This window comes from Hipposideros armiger, unplaced genomic scaffold (assembly GCF_001890085.2).
Source record: "Hipposideros armiger isolate ML-2016 unplaced genomic scaffold, ASM189008v1 scaffold_259, whole genome shotgun sequence".
NCBI classification, from domain to species: Eukaryota; Metazoa; Chordata; class Mammalia; order Chiroptera; family Hipposideridae; genus Hipposideros; species Hipposideros armiger.
This window is the reverse complement of record NW_017731609.1, coordinates 233,333-250,810: the sequence shown is the minus strand read 5'-3', so window position 1 is coordinate 250,810 and position 17,478 is coordinate 233,333. Positions and strand designations below refer to the sequence as shown.

The following is a 17,478-nucleotide window of genomic DNA, read 5'->3' as shown; positions in this document are numbered from 1 at the left end:
TTAGTAGATTACTATGTCATTGAGAATAAAGTACAAGCACAAATACACCTAAAATAGTCTCAGGGATGATTTTGTCGGGTGTACATTTTCAGTTTTATTTCAGTAAAATTAGATGATTGCCTTAGTTATTATTGTTTTTAAAGTTATGCTCTAACCCTAGGCTAAGGGTATGATCAATGTGTTATCTAATAAAATCAATTTGTTCCAAAGTATTGTTTTTGTTTTCTTGAAAGGAAGGAAAGAAAAAAGGAGTAGCAATAGATAGAAAGTGCAAGAGTTATTTCAGGACTTTCTTCTTCTGGACAGGTTTATGATGCATTTTTTACTTTTTAGTAGCTAGATTCAACAGTATGGCTGTTTTCAGGATCCAAGACAGCTGCAGAAAGAGCAGAAACCAAGAGGAAATATTAATCATTTTAATGGCTTTGGTACTTATAAAATTTCTCCAGAAAAGAGTCTATAATAATATTCACGTCCCTGAGTGGCTTTTTAAGTCAGTAGAATAATATCATGTTCAGAGAAAAGTTTTATTTCTTACATATGTTTAGGAAAATCTTCTGCTATATTCAATTAGATCAAATGAAATATAGTATCATTTAATATTTTAATAGGAGAAATAAAATTTCCAAAGGTCAGGCTATCAAATATGCAAGAATATGTTTTTAACTTGTCAGAAAGGGTATGAGGTTGTCAAAGAAATTCAAGTCCCTGGCCAAGGATAATTTTTCTCTGTTATGCTAGAAATTCAGAGGAGCAATTGCAACGTCAAGAATCCAGGTCCATACTGTTCCATTCCTGGGAATCTACCTTTCAGTCATTATAAACTATTGCTATATTCTAGCTATTGTTCTCCACACTTGAGGAGCAAAGACTGACATGAATGAGCCTCAAAGAATGTATAGATTACACACTCCCTATCTAATCATTCTGTGCAGAGCATCGTATCCTGTAACATCTTTCTTAAAAACTTTTACAACACTGTTATAGACTGAATGTTTTCATCCTCCAAACTTCCTATGCTGAAACCCTGCTCTCCAACGTGATAGTGTTAGGAGGTGGGAGGCAATTAAGATTACATGAGTTCATGAGACTGGAGCCCCCATTAATAAGACATATAAGAGTCACAAAAGAATTTGCTTTCTCTCTCTGCAATCTACAATGTGAGGATACAATGGAAATCTACTGCAACCTGGAAGAGGATTCTCACCAGAACCCAAACATGCTGGCACCCTGATCTTGGATTTCCAGCCTCAAGAACTGTGAGAAATTGGGCCGGCCGAGTGGTGCATTGGTTAAGAGCTGGCTTGGGATGCCAGAGGGCCCCGGTTCAGATCCCACATATGATGGCCAGTGACACTGCCCTCTACAGCTAAGATGCTGAACAACAGCTCAACCTGGAGCTGGGCCGCCAGGAGTCACTGGTGACAGCATAGGCTGCAGCCCCTGCTGCAGTGGGTTACCATGTGTAGCTAGCAGCCAGCGTGAGCGGCCAGCAGCCACTGTGAATGGCTGTCCAGAAGCCAGCGACTGATCTGCCTTGCCTGGGAAGAGCGCAATGATGGTGCCAACTTGGGCCAGTGAAGCAACGTCTTCCACAACTAGACTGAAGAACAAAAGGACAGCAACTTGTCTGTTCCCCTTCCCCCAATTCCCCAGCACTGTTCCCATCCCCCANTCCACAACTAGACTGAAGAACAAAAGGACAGCAACTTGTCTGTTCCCCTTCCCCCAATTCCCCAGCACTGTTCCCATCCCCCAATTCCCCAATTAAAAAAAAAAAAAGAATTGTGAGAAATAAATATCTGTTGTTTATAAATCACCTCAGTTATGGTATTTTTGTAACAGCAGCCCCCAAAAATAACAAACACAGAACTGAAAAGTGAAACACATCCCTGAGACTACTGTAGGTGCATTTGTGCTCGTAATTTATTCTCAATGACATAATCTACTGAAGTTCCTCTCTCGATTTTCAGTCCTCATCACAACATCTTTTAGAATTGACCACATATCTAACCATTTGGGCTATCTTTGCGTTGACGATCACTTTGGTCTTCTTATAGACCAATCAACAGTGAAGCCAAAAATACAAGCTCAACCATCAACACTTCTGGTTACCTGGGCCTACAACTCATCATCTTGCCATTTTCATATCAAACATATATCACAAGAGAACTTGGTAGACCTTTTGAATGAGTTAAACCAATTAAAATTTTTTTTTCTAAATAAGACAATACTATTGCTATTTCTTAAAAACTATAATGTATAGTAGTCCCCACCTTATCCGCAGGGAATACATCCTAACATTCCCAATGAATGCCTGAAATTGTGGATAGTACCTATACACACTGTTTTTTCCTATTCATACATACCTATGATAAAGTTTAATTTATATATTAGGCACAGTAAGAGATTAACAATAATAACTAATAATAAAATAGAACAAGTATAGCACTATATCCTAACAAAAGTTATGTAAATGCCATCTCTCTCTCAAAATATCTTGTGCTGTGCTTACCTTTCTTCTTGTGATAATGTGAGGTGATAAAATGCCGGCATGATTAGATGAAGTAAGGTGAATGAGATATCATTAGGTAAAATAAAGGTTATTGAACACAAGCACTGTGATACCATAGCAGTCAATCTGATATCCAAAAAAGGCTACTAAGTAACTAACAGGGAGGGAGTATATGCAGCACAGAGATGCTGGACAAAGGGTGATTCATGTCCCAGGCAGGATGGAGTGGGACAGTGTGAGATTTTATCATGCTACTCACAACAGCACACAATTTAAAACTTATGAATTATTTATTTCTGGAACTTTCTATTTAATATTTTTGGACTGCAATTGACTAAAATGCTGGAAAGTGAAACCATGGATAAGGGAGGTCTACGGCTCCAAAATTCACCCCAAGGTCTTTTTCTCCTCCTATGTTCATTTCAATTTCATGAAACTAAGTATGGTTAAAGATAATTAATATGAAAAACATTGAGCTTGGAAGTGGCTGCCATCCTGGACAGGCTACACTATACTCAGAAGTTTGTGAAAAATTGACTTTTAGTAAAACTAGACATATCTTAGGATAGCCAGGAGGAGAAAAGGTGAAGAGGGAAAAATAGGACATCTAAGAGAGCTGGATTTATGCGTAAGTCTGATGGAGATAAGGTCCTCATTGTCAAAATTTGATTGGGTTACATAAAGACATACACTTGACAGAAGAGTACTCAGGAAACAGGGGTAGTTCAGCTCTGTTCATGAGCAGTGCTGAAGAAACAATGGTGATGCAATGTTTGAAATCTTAAATAGATTTGTCATGAAACATAAATTAGATATATAGAAAATTCTGTGTAAACTGGATATGGAACTATGCATATAAATATTGGTAAAAAATTTTTAATGGAGTTGGTACTATTTTTTTTATGTTTAGCCTTTTGGAAAGATCTAGTGTCAAAAAAATTTTTTTTCCATAAATGAGGATCTAAGTAGGAGAAAAATAAATAGCTCTCATTTCCTGTGCTTGTCAGATTTGGAAAGTAGGTAGACTTCAGCCAACAAGGTGACATTACTTGAGGTAGGAGGTGTGGCAAGATTGTTTTTACTTTTTAATGTTGTTTCAATTTTTTTTTTAAATGAAACAAACATTTATTTAGTAATACCATGGACCAGGAACTGTATGTTAATCTCATTTTATAGAACTACTTTGCAAGAAATACTTTTTTACATTTTATTTTAGTATGCTAATAAGAAAACTTAACATGAGATATACCCTCCCACAAAATTTTAAGTATACAGCATAGTATTGTTAACTCTAGGTGAAGTATTGTATAGCAGGTCTCAAAAACATTTATTTTGCTTGACTGAAACTTTATTCTGATTGAGTAACAATTCCTCATTTCCCCTTTGCCTCAACCCTTGGAAACCACCATTCTACTCTTTGATTCTATGTATTTGACTATTTTAGATTCCTCATTTGAGGAATTATGCAGTGTCTATCCTTCTGTGACTGGCTTATTTCACCTAGCTTAATGTCCTCAAGGTTCATCTGTGTTATCAGATACATATTACAGAATTTCCGCCTTTTCTAAGGCTGGAGAGACTGGAAAGAAGCATCATACTACTTATAAAAGAATAAGGAGAGAGTGAGAGAGACAGAGACAACAAATGACACACTTAACCTTCCACTCAAAATAGGTCTACAAACCAAAATATCAAAACACATGATGGAAAATTTTAATACTAAGAAAGTCAATGAGTTTAACCAATATAATCAAAACATTAATTCATGGGAGAAATTCATATTCACAGCCTAACAAAGATTTCAATATATTTAGGACACTTAAAGAGATGAATGAAGGATTAATATCCACTTAAAAGAAAAAAAATGATGGGATTTTTAAAAATATAGGAAGAAACAGATGTTTTAGAAATGAAAAATAAAGGCATTTAAGATAAAGAAATTTCAAAATTAGAGAATTCAAATGGCAAATTATATTGTAGACTGGATACAGATGAAGAAAGGATTTATGAATTGAGCAATGGTATTGAAGGATTTTCCTGCAGTATGGCACAGATAGAAGTAGCAAATTTTGAAGAAATATTAGGTGATAATTTTTCAGAATGAAAGACAATAGTCCTGGGTTCTGAAGTACATTCAGAGTGTCAAGTAAGATATATAAAAATAAATCCACTCCTAGATATACTGTAGTGAAACTATGGAAAATAAGAGAAAAAGCAAAATCTTAAATGCTATGAAAGAAAAAATAAACAATAAGGAAAAGGCAATTTGGCTTCTTATCAGCATTATAACAGATGCCAGGAAAACAATAGAATAGCATCTTCAAATGCTGGTAGAAGTCACCATAGGTTTTATATATAAATCTTATTCAAGAATGAGCCCAAAATAAGTCATTTTAGACACATAAAAAGAGAGCTATCACCCATAGATCTTCATCACTAACAGATACTCCAGAGGAAGAAATGGATGTAAGAAATAAAGCTGAATGCAAATCTTGATACAATAAGCTAGCAACTTTGATTAGTAATACACTCTAATATATAATCATGGTACTTGCTTACACTTTTTAATTTTAGAAAAATTTCTAATTAGCAGTACAAAATAGGGGGAGGGGGAGGAGGTTGTTTAATGGGTAGCCAAAAAAAGCTAAGGTCCTTTTTTTGTGTTTTAGAGGTGATAAGAACTATTGAATAATTTGTGAATTTGTTAAAATATTTTATAATTAAGCATATGTGTTAAAATTAAGGATAAACAATAAACATAAACAGCAAACAAATTAAAAATAAAAATCAATGCAGATACAGATGCTGCTAATAGCTTTAAATTATTATAGGATGAGGGAAAGGAAATGTAGAAAACTTTATCACAGCAAAACAAGTCAGAAAAAGGAAGAGGGGAGGAAAGAAAATATGAAATGGTAGAAATCCAAATACATCAGTAATTAGGATTAATGTGAACAAAGAAAACTCATCCTACATCAGATGACCAGATTGGCTTAAATAATTAAAACCTTACTCAAAACTGAAAATGAAGGAATGGAAAAGAACTTAGCAGGCAAGACATAATTAATTTTAATTAACTATAGTTCCTTACTAATTCTAATATCTTTTCTCACTATATTATAAAATCACTAAAATATAACTTAAGGTTAAGAAACCATTAATGCAAAATAAGTAATACTACATACTTTATGCATTTAACAACATAACATTGAAAAATGTAAAGCAGAAACTGACAGAATTATAAGAGAAAATATCACTATAACAAAATTATAGTGGAATATTTTAATACATTCCTCTCAGGAGCAGAGAAAAAATACTAAGAATATAAAAGTTTTATGAATAAAATTATGAATATTGATAAATTAATGTCTGTGATAAAACTGTGTATATATAATTTATATTTAAGTAAATTCTGAACTAACCATAAAAAATATGCATTATTATGAAGCCCACATGGAACATTTACAAAACATGTGACCCATACAGTAGGTCATAAATTAAGACATTTTTTTTAAATCACAAAGATCATATTCTCAGACAAAGAAACATAAAGTCGAATTCAGCAATGAAAAAACAAAGCTCCCCATATATTTGGAAATTTAAACAGATGTTTAAATAACTCATTGAAAAAGAAAATAGTAGAAATTATAAAACATTTCAAACTTGAAATAAATAAATACAAATAATGAAAGTACTTATTGAAAACTGTGAAATGCAGCTAAAGTAATACCCAGTAGTAAACATATAACTCAAAAAAAACTATTTAAGAAAGAAAATAAATAAAAATAAAGACTGAGGAAAAAGAGTGATTAAAATTTCAACTCAAGTGTTAAAAATATCCAGCAGGGCTGGCCGAGTAGCATGTTGGTTAAGACCTGGCTTGGGACGCCAACTCTGAGCAATAAGGCCCCAGTTCAGATCCCACATGAGGGCCAGTGATGCTGCGCCCTCTACAGCTAAGATGGTGAATAACAAACAGCTCGACCTGGAGCTGGGCTGCCATGAGTCACCAGCGACAGTGTGGGCTGCAGCCCCTGCTGCAGTGGGCTGTCAAGAGCTGCAGTGAGCGGCCGTCCAGAGGCCGGCGACCGACTGCCTCACCCAGGAAGAGCACAATGATCACAATACCAACACGGGCCAGTGAAGCGACGTCCTCCACAACTAGACTGAAGAACAAAAGGACAGCAACTTGTCTCTTCCACTTCCTCTGATTCCCCAGCACTGTTCCCCTTCCCCAATTCCCCAATAAAATATTTAAAAAAAAAAAACAAAACCATCCAGCAAATAAGGTGATGGTTTCCCCAACAAAAAAGGTGGCAGTTGCCATGCCAGCCAAGAAAGCAGTTGACAATCCTGGCAAAAAGGTATCAGTGACACCAGCCAAAGTGGTGGCAACACCTGGTGAGAAGGGAGCCACACCAAGCAAAGCATTGGTAGCAACACCTGCTAAGAAGGAAGCAGCCACCCCAGTCACGGGAGCAGAGAAGGGCAAGAAGGGCAAGAAGAAAGAAAGACAGTGAAGAGGGAGATGATGGCTGTGAGGAGGCGGATGAGGGCAAAGATGAGGATGAATCTGAGCCAGAGTTGATGGAAGCAGCCACTGCTGCTGCTCCTGCCTGGGATGAAGAAGAGGAGGAATAAGATGACAAGGATGAAGATGATGAGAAGGATGACAACGACAAAGAAGATGACTCTGAAGAAGAATCTATGGAGATTATAGCAGCCAAAGGCAAGAAAGCTCCTGCAAAAGCTAAGCTGTTCCTGTGAAGGTCAAGGGCACTGCTGAGGACGAAGATGGAGAGGATGATGAAGAAGATGATGAGGATGAAGGTGAAGAAGATGAAGAGGAGGCAGGCCTGTCAAAGAAGCACCTGGAAAATGAAAGAAGGAAATGGCCAAGCAGAAAGCAGCCCCTGAAACCAAGAAACAGAAAGCAAAAGGCACAGAACCAACTGCATCTCTCAATCTCTTTGTTGGAACCATGAACTTCAACAAATCTGCTCCTGAATTAAAACCTGATATCAGTGACACTTTTGCTAAAAACGATCTTGCTGTTGTGGTGTCAGAATTGCTGTGTCTAGGAAGTTTGGCTGTGTGGGTTTTGAATTTGTTGAAGACCTGGAAAAGCCTTTGAATTCACTGGTTTAAAAGTCTTTGGCAATGAAATTAAATTAGAAAAGACAGTAAAAAAGATAGAGATGTAAAAACACTTTTGACTATAGTTCTACCTTATAAAGTTACTCGAGACAAATTAAAAGAAGTGCTTGAAGATGCTATGGAGATCAGATTAGTCAGCAAGTGTGGAAAGAGTAAAAGGGTTGCTTATCTCGAATTTAAGACAAGCTGATGCGGAGAAAACATTGGAAGAAAAGCAGAGAGCAGAGATAGATGGGTGGTCCATTTTCCTGTACTATACTGGAGAGAAAGGTCAAAGTCAAGATTACAGAAGTGGAAAGAATAACACTTGGAGAGGTGAATCAAAAACTCTGGTTTTAAACAACCCCTTCTACAGTTCAATAGAAGACATTCTTCAGGAAGTATTTGAGATCGCAACTTTTATCAAAGTGCCCCGGAACCACACTGGCAAATCTAAAGGGTATGCATGTATAGAATTTGCTTAATTCGAAGATGTTAAAGAAGCTTTAAATTCCAGTAATAAAAGAGAAATTGAGAGTAGAGCAATCAGGCTACAGTTGCAAAGACCTAGAGGCACCTAATGCAAGAAGCCAGCCATGTAGAACTGTTTGTCAGAGGTCTGTCTGAAGAAACTACACAAATGACATTACAGGAGTCACTTGGTGGCTCTGCTACAGCAAGGATAGTCACCCACCGGAAGACTGGACCTTCCAAAGGATTTGGTTTTGTAGACTTCAACACAGACGAAGATGCCAAAGCCACCAGGAGGCCATGGGAGATGATGAAGTTGATAGAAAAAGTTACTTTGGACTGGGCCAAGACTAAGAGTGAAGGTGGCTTCAGGGTTCACGGCACAGGCAGAGGTGAGCTGGGGGCCAAGGCAGTGACAGGGGAGGCTGAGGTGGCTCTGGTGGCAGAGGCCAGGGAGGCTTTGGAAGGATAAGGAAGCTTCCGAGGAAGCAGAGGAGGAAGAGGAGGTCACAAGCCACAAGGAAAGAAGAGGAAGTTTGAATAGTTTTTCTATCCCTGTCTTTTCCTCTTCCATTTGAAAGAAAGGACTCTAGTGTTTTTACTCTGTTACCTGATCAATGACAGAGCCTTCTAAGGACATTCCAAGACAGCATACAGTCCTGTGGTCTCCTTGGCAATTCATATAGATAACATTTCAAGGGAACTACTCTGTTGGTTTTGACTGTATATTCATATAAACTTTTTAAAGAGATGAGTGATAGAGCTAACCTTATCTGCAAGTTTTGAATTTATGTGGTTTCTTCCCATGTACAAAATCATTTTTTTTCTGCAAATAGCGTTTTGTTGTTGTTGTTGTCATTTGGCCTTGTAGGGTTATAAAAGAAAGCAGAGTGTTTTATTATGATTTTGCTTCAGCAATTTTGGGACAAATTAAAAGTCCTAACTCTGAGGGGGAAAAAAAAGATAAAAACAGAATAATGCACTAAAAAATATAGAAACAAAATAATAATACTATGTAACAGTTAAAATGAACGTAACAGAAAACCGTAAGCAAGACATCATTAGCCACCTCATATGAACTTGATACCAAGTCAGACAGGAATAGCACAAGACAAAAAGTTATAGCTCATCCTCACTCATAAATGGAAATGCAAAAATGTAGAATAAAATGATAGCCAATAAACTTTAGCAGCACAAAATATATACCACACACATCTACACACATGTATAGTATGGTAGGGTAAAAATTGGTTTTGAAAACAGAGGGCTAAATCTGAGTCCTGGACAATCGATTTATTAGATGAGTTCCCTGATATTTAGTGTTCATGGTGTTTATGTTGTTAACGTGATTTCAGTAGAAAGCATTGACATAGCTACCACCCAGATGGTTCTCAATTTACTCAAAATGATGGATACTAAATTTTCTTGAAATATCTTAGTTGAGAAAACTTGAACTTTGAAGCTATTTATTTGCCTTTAAAAATGTTAATGCTGTAATATTTTTGTTTACTAAAAGTAAATATTAACTAATGTACTTTTTAAAGTATAAAGACATCCCAAGGTTGGCAACTAAATGCTGTTTTTTTTTTGTTGTTGTTGTTGTTTTTTACAGCAAAAAGCAGAGTTTTCCTGGCAGTTTTCTCTGTGTAAGTTAAACAAGAGGACAATTTTCATTTCTTGACATTCTAATTGTGAACTCTCATGTTCTTCCTGGTGAAGGGCCAGAATCAAGCCCACAAACTCTACCCACTGCATCCATTCAAATGTTACATCATTCAGGGACATTCATTGTTTGTTCTCAAACAGCTCCATGTCTACGGCAGTCCTGGTCCCATTAATACATGAAGGCAAGTGGGACAGAGCCATGGTCAGTACAATCCAGCCCCGAAACGCAGCCATCTCCCTCACCTCCTTGTCAAAATCAATGCTACCACCGAGGAGGAGATCTTAGAGGTTATAATCAACCAGCTTTGGAATATGAAAGTCACAAATTTAGTGGCTTTTGTGCCAGAGAAAATGAATTTTAATGAACATATCAATAAAAACATGTTGATTTCCAGCCAGCTGCCAATAGTAAAGTATGTTGGCACTGTGTCTGCATCCAACCCTTGCAACAGCGTCCCTCCACCTGCTGGTGGAAAATCTACTTCTTCAATTAGCAAAACAAGTGTGCTGTAGTTTGCTTTCCTGAGTAAAATTCTACAGGTCTCATTTGCTCTTTTAAAACATTGCCACCTTAGAGTACCTCGAGATTCTGAAGAGAGCTGACATTTGTTTCCTGAGGAATCTGAGAGTTACAGCCTGGAATTCCCCCCTGATCTCTTCCTTTAGTCTATTTTCCTTCCACCAAAAATGACCTTGCACTTTAGTTAGTTATTTGTGTGAGGCTACCAGACCATTTCTCAGATACCTGAATATGCATGGAGGGGAAGTAAGAATTCTTCTTTAAAGGAACAGCATCACGCTATGAGATTGGCTAAACTCACATTTCTTCTTGGAACAAGCATAGTAATTAATAATGTGGACCTGATTGTTGTGTGTAATGACAAAACCAGATTTGTCACCATTGTCACACAATGTGTTTAGGGATCAACATGATTCTATAATAGATCATAAACATAAAGTCAAGTATAATAAAAATTGTATGGTTTACTCAGCATCACATAAGGAAAAATAATAATAATCTCCTCTACATATTTTTTGCTTATCTTCAATAGCTTTTTTCTAACTTTCCACATAGGATGACCAAATGAATTAAATCCAAACATTAGAAAACAACGTAGTGAATATATTAATGCAGAGTATGCAATATTCCAAGAGAAAGGAAGTTTCATTTCCAAGGATTTTCTTATCTGGTGATAGAGGTGGTGATGGTTTAAATATTTTTAGTAGCTTAGAGAGAAAAAGGAGATAAAAGAAATAGCATTGGTGGGTTTCTTGAATACAATTAATATTATCAATGTATTATGGTATTGACCATAATTTGAGAGGAAATTTTCTCAGTAAATTTTATAATATGTATATATATATGTATAATATGTATAAATATATACATATTATAAAATATGCAATCCAGAGGAGTTACCCACTTTATGCTTAACTTTAGAAATGTTTAATTTTTATCTTTCCCAAAGAAATATCTTATAATCAGGTAAAATGCCAAATTGGGAGGCAAAAATTACAACTGCCTATCTGACCAGATAAGGTGAATTTTAGTCCATTTTTAATTGTCCCCAGGAAAGAAGTGTCTTTGTAAAATTTAATCAGCTCCCAATTACCAATTACATTCCCAATTACAGATCTACTAGGGAAACATTTAAAGACAGAGATTCAGAAACCAAAGAGCTCAAAGGAGTTGAGCTGCCCCACCCTAAGACCTTTCCTTGATATAACCCATCCATGGTCTCAGAAGAAGGGCTCTAGCAAGCATATGTCAGAACAAAATGTACTGGGGTGTGTGTGTGTGTGTGTGTGTGTGTGTGTGTGTGTTTAAGTAAAGATGAAAAGGTCCACCCTAATTACTCTAGTGTAGTCAGTAAAAGAAAGCTTCAAAGAAATATTGAAGGATGCTGGCAGACAGCCAAAAGTATTTAACTGTTAGCAGAGCGAGTGGAGTCTTGCTCCCTTATTCATAATAATGGTTTAAAGAACTCTGCTCTCTTCTCAATCACAGAAACCCCTACCCATTTGCACAACATTTCTCTTTCCATACGAGAACACCACGCAACCATCACCCTTGCCCAGGCCCTATCCTGATGGAGTGGAACTAAGGAAATGCAACTTGAACTAAGGGTTTCCTTTTCAATTGGTCACGGTCACGCTATTCAACTAGGAAGGAATCTGTAATCCATTAGACATTTTTCTCATGCATTAATAGTCAGAAAAATTAATTATATTTTGTAGCCATTCCTATTATTATTTTCTTTCTGTTTGGAAAATGTTCTTCTCAAAGGGCTGTGCCTGGATAGCAGCATATAGAGTGAAATATATTTTAAAAAAGAAAATAATTCTAAAGGAATGGGCAGATTTGCCATCCTATTCTTGGAGAGAGAGGAGGGTCGCCACAGAAAAGGGGACAAAGCAGTTAGCATCCATGGTACCATGAAGGAGTTCACATCAGATTGACCAGTTGAAAAAAACAAAGTACAAATGACCAACCATGTGCTTTTGAACCATTTCAAATTAATCAAGATGCATTACCCATTGTAATCTCATCCTGCCTTGAATTGCATTTCTACTGAAGAGAAAAGTTGAGTCAGACTTCCTGTCTGAAATCACATGGGTGCCCTTGAAACATCTGAGAAGTTAGGCCTTTCAGTAGAAATATCCACACAATGACCCTGGGTTTCTTCACAATAATTTAAAGAGAATCAAGTAACCATATTAGATGCAGGAACCCATAAAAAAAAATGTGCCTCTGCCCTTGGCATTTTAAGTTGTTCCAAAATACACGATATTTTATGATGTTGCATTATCAGAGCTTGTATAAATTATAGATTTTTAGGTCTGGAGGCAGCATTAAATAGAATCTAATTAAAATTCTTCAATTTCCAGACTAGAAAACTAGGCCCAAAGAGATTAAGTGACTTAATCCAAGGTGATGGCTAACTAGTGACAGAGTAGGGATTGGGCCACAATCAAATTTTCTTTATAAAATATTAGTAAAAAAAAAATCAAGCAAAATGCATTCACTTCCAGAGCTAACTCTGTAGTCTATTTTCCAAATTTGACAGAAATTTAACATGCTCTATACAGCTGAAATTCAACAATATATTACCTATATTCATTTTCTATATTTATGTGTTTATACATGTACTTCACATACTTTTCTTTGTAACAGTAAATGGCATATTTATGAGGGGGCTTTAAGGCTCAGTCACAGAATAAGACAGAAGAATATTTTAATATTTAGGCAAGATTTTTCCTTGCGATATAATTCAAGGTGTTAAGTAGTTCAGTGCTCTGGGGTTCATTCTATGTCTCCTTTTAAATTATGCTTTAGCACTATCACAACACAATCAATAATCATTCTTCCACTCCAAATATGCAAATGTGTTTTCTGAAAAGTATAGATAATCACGACAGAGGCATTATCTTTTGGTTACTTGACTGTATTACAGTGACATAAAAATTAATGGCAGAGAAGCAACTAAAAAACACATATATATATATATATATATATATATATATATATAGCTTTAATAGGTATAGTACTTTATGATTTTCAAAGCATTTTCAGTTTTGTAGCAACTGATTCCAAGTAATAGCATTGGCACTTGGATTCTGGACTTTTGTCTCTTAGCGGAATTTTTAATTTTTATTAATTGAAATGTGAAGATGATCAATTTATGGGAAACCATTTCTTTCATGTAATTTTCAAACATACACAGTAGACATGTCTTGTTTTGGGCTATTCAGCTAGCCTTCCATCTGACAACAGTACCTTGATTTTCCACTCTGAGTTCAAGTGGCTCTGGGCATCTGTCCCCTCTCCTGCCAACCACCATCCCATTCTCTCATTTGTCCTCCACCAGCTCTGTGACCCAAACCTAGCCAATAGAGTCCCTCCCCTTGTCAACAGTGATTGGTTTAGAGATAGGCACAAAATGAAGTCATTCAGTAAGAGTAAACCCTAAGACTTTCACTGGAACTATCATGAAAGCAATTTTCTATTTCTATTAGGAATTACTAAGCTTAGAGGACATGGGTTGATAGTAGCCATTTTGCCATTTTATAAGGAGATCTTGTCTGAAAAAATGAAACTGCACAGGAAAGTGGAGTGGAGAGAGCTAATGATGCTTTTAATGTTACCCACATCTTTGGATCCAATCATGCCTGAATACAGACTACTCTTGGCATTTCAGTGATATGTGCCAGCAAGTCTCCCACCCCACCCCTCCCCCACCCTGCTTTTACTTGTTTTTACTTAAATCAGTGTGAGTTGGGTTTTATTCCCTTGCAACTAAAATACTTTTAACTAATATCAAACAGCAGAGGCTTAAACTAGAAAGTGGCAGGAATCTTTGATTTTGTCCCTTGAACTAATTTTACCCATTTAAACAGAGGCAGCAAACATTAAAGGTTTAAGCAATTGGGGCTTCAAATTCTGAACTCTTATTTAAAGTTTCCTCAATCTAAATCCCACCTTTTCTCTCAACCTTCTGAGGTTTCACTCTCTGGGACAGCATTCTGGTTCTTGAGAATTTCAGGAAAACCTTTAAAATACATACAAAATACAGAAACCAAGTAATATTTTTGACTTCTCTTCTTCCCATTAGCAGTTTAGGTTAGCCGTAACAGAGAGATAGGCATAGTCAAGGGGGATCTGTGAAGCTGGTAACAATAGCCTAAAAGACTTACTAAATGTTTTACTCAACCAGGAGGACTGGGAAGCTTTGTTAGAGTGCTGATGTCAGAAAACATGAGTATTTTGGCTGTTTTTTGGGGTTTTTAAAAATAAAATTATGTTTGGAGAAAGGTAAAAAGTCATGTATACTTAAGTTCATGATTTTAACAAGGTTATAGTAATATTTTAACATATCTGGTGTAATAAAATCAGTTATTTTAATTCTGTTCACGCATTGTGCTAAGTTTCCTCCACATCTTCTCAAATGCCAGGTAATGGGAAATGTTTAGGTATAAAAGATATTGTTTTCCTTACACCCTTATCACCGTTTTCAGAAGTAAATTGAACAGAATCACTGTCTGGAATATTATATCATAATGTGATTTAATATTGTTACTATGTGTACAAGAGTGGGTAGGGAAATTGGTACACAGATAGTAAACTTACCAGGTATGACTCATATATTCTGCCATATGTTCTAATATTTTGAATGTTTCTGAGAACATGAATTCTAGATAATCTTATGGTTAATTTTGTAAGAAGTCATAAAATGCAAGCAATGAAAGAAAGTCTCACCTTGCTTCAAATAATTTTAATAATGTAGTTAAAAGGTACTATTTAATTACATTAAAGTGTAACAGTATTTTATATAGCTCTTTCTAGTTTAGAAATGATCTCAGCCACTTCCACACAAACAGTCCTACTAAATAGGTGACAAAGACATTACCCCTTCTCTACTGAATAAGAAAAAGGTTTAAATGAAGCAGCTGATAAATATCATACTTGGGTGTTTTGTGAGAATAGATCTATCCAACTTAATCATAAGTAAAACCTAGCAAATTCATGGGTCTATATGTTATACGTATATTACTATGACACCAATTAAGCTATGTATAACACAGACATAATTCCTAATGAATAACCAAACCTTCTTCACCAGGGTCAGGTGAAATCTGGTAATGACTTGCCAGACACAGGTCTCAGTTATTCTCAATCTTCATACACATCTACCTTCTTACTCCTAACTGGATTTCTTCTTTTGCATTAATAAGATTTTCATAAATATACTGGCTGTAAAACTGTCCTTACTCTTCCTAAGCAGCCAGTGAACTCAGGGTTATATCTTCACCTTAGTTTTCCTGATAGCCATGGTTTCATTAACCACACTTAGTCTGTCTTCTGTCATCAGATCACTCTACTCTTGTCTGTGTCCTGGGTCAGGGTGCTTCTTCTCATATAAATTTCACTTCTAAGCCAATGATTCTTTCAGTGTCTTCAAGTACCCTGGAGAGAGGCCATTTACTCTGATTCCATGATTTTGCATGGATAGAACCTCTTATTTTCCTTTGCTAAATGTAATGAGAAAAAAAATACACACTTTTGAGAGATTGATCAATTTTTTTCTCATAATAGGCTACTAGCCCAACCCATCCTTATTCTTATTACTCAAGAATTTGGCATTAAGTATATGTTTCTCTCTTTAATTCCTGTCTCTGGTCTATTTTTTCAAAATTTTCAAAAAGTCCTCAAACAATACTGAGGAATCCAGGAAGAAAACATTATAATTACAACAGGGGATTTGAGTAAGATTCCACTCTATCCCCATATTTACGTAAGATTGGGTTATATTTCTCTAGCAATATAAGAGATACAGGGAGATATTTCACAGAATCGTGAGACAAGATATTTTGGTGGGTCCCAGAAAGAATTCCAGCACCCTTTTTTCTAGAAAGGACCCGGATGAGGTGACAAAACCCAGGGAGAGAATAGCCTAACAAATTGGAAGTAATGAGGTCTAATCAACCTCTTAGAGATTTCTGTGACCCAGCAGGAAAGGAAACAGCAGAATAAGCCTCTGACTCTACAGATGGCATAAACTTAGGAGAAAGCCCAAAACCCAATGAGATAGAATGGGCAGGCAAAGACTGTCTCATCAGTGACCTCCCTAAATTAATGTGCAAGGGTCAGTTCCACACATAGTCAATTCCACAATAGTTGCAGTCAATTCCACAACTATTGAAGATCTCCAAAATCAGGTGCAACTTCAGAGGAAGCTGAGCATAGGGAAACCACAAGTTAACTGCAACTAAGTCTGCTGCCCTGTTGAAACTGGTCCTCAAAATGAAATCAAATTGATTTGTAAAATAACAAGAAAATTATATATCTCATACACCTGAGCTGATGATTAAGATTTGTACTCACTAGAAAGACATAGCTTCCCTAAGAAGTCAGGGGACAATATGACTATGCTTAATATGAAGAATTTTGCTAAGGCAACAGAAAAAAAACCCTTTTATACTTTTACATCCATCTGTTATCTTTGTCCCTCTACATGAGGGGTATATGTACACATTTTTATGAATGACCTTAATTAATTCATTCAACAAGTATTCATTAAGGACTTCTTATGTATAAGGCATATACTAGACACTGAAAAATATGAAGAAATATACAACATATAGACTCTCCTCTCAAGTGATTTATAATTTAAATGGGGACAGGGAGACAAATTAAACTACTAATGTAGCATATTTGCATGTGCCAAATAATTCATATAATAAGTTTTATGAGTTTAGATCATTGAGATTTCAGTGGGTAGTAATTGCCAAAGAAAATTTCACAGAGTTTTTTTTTTCAAACAGTAGATGAAGACATATTGTTGGTCATAGAATCATTTTAGAAAGTTATGACCAAGATTTAAACTAAATAGGATAGAGTGGGGTAGAATACTATAGAGTAAGGCAGGAAGGATAGGATGGTGAGTGGAAAGATTGTGTCAATATCACTGGGAGGAACTTCTGGAATTATTCTGATTAAAATATTTTTATTTGACATCTCAAGGCTAATTCCCATTAGAAATCTTTAATCAATTGAACTATATCACTCTTCTTAAATCACTTTTTAGTAACAAATTCATATCCTTGATATATACATTAGTGCCCTTTGAGGCAATCTCTTTCTTTCCTACCACCATCCAGTAATTCTGATAAAGACAAATTCCCTCTCTCTC

At 36.0% G+C, this 17,478-nt stretch overlaps 1 pseudogene; it reads left to right on the top strand.

Annotated features, from left to right (window-relative positions):
* The first annotated feature begins 3,139 nt into the window (after positions 1 to 3,139).
* LOC109390246 (nucleolin pseudogene) lies at positions 3,140 to 8,666 on the top strand (annotated as a pseudogene).
* Positions 8,667 to 17,478: the final 8,812 nt, after the last annotated feature.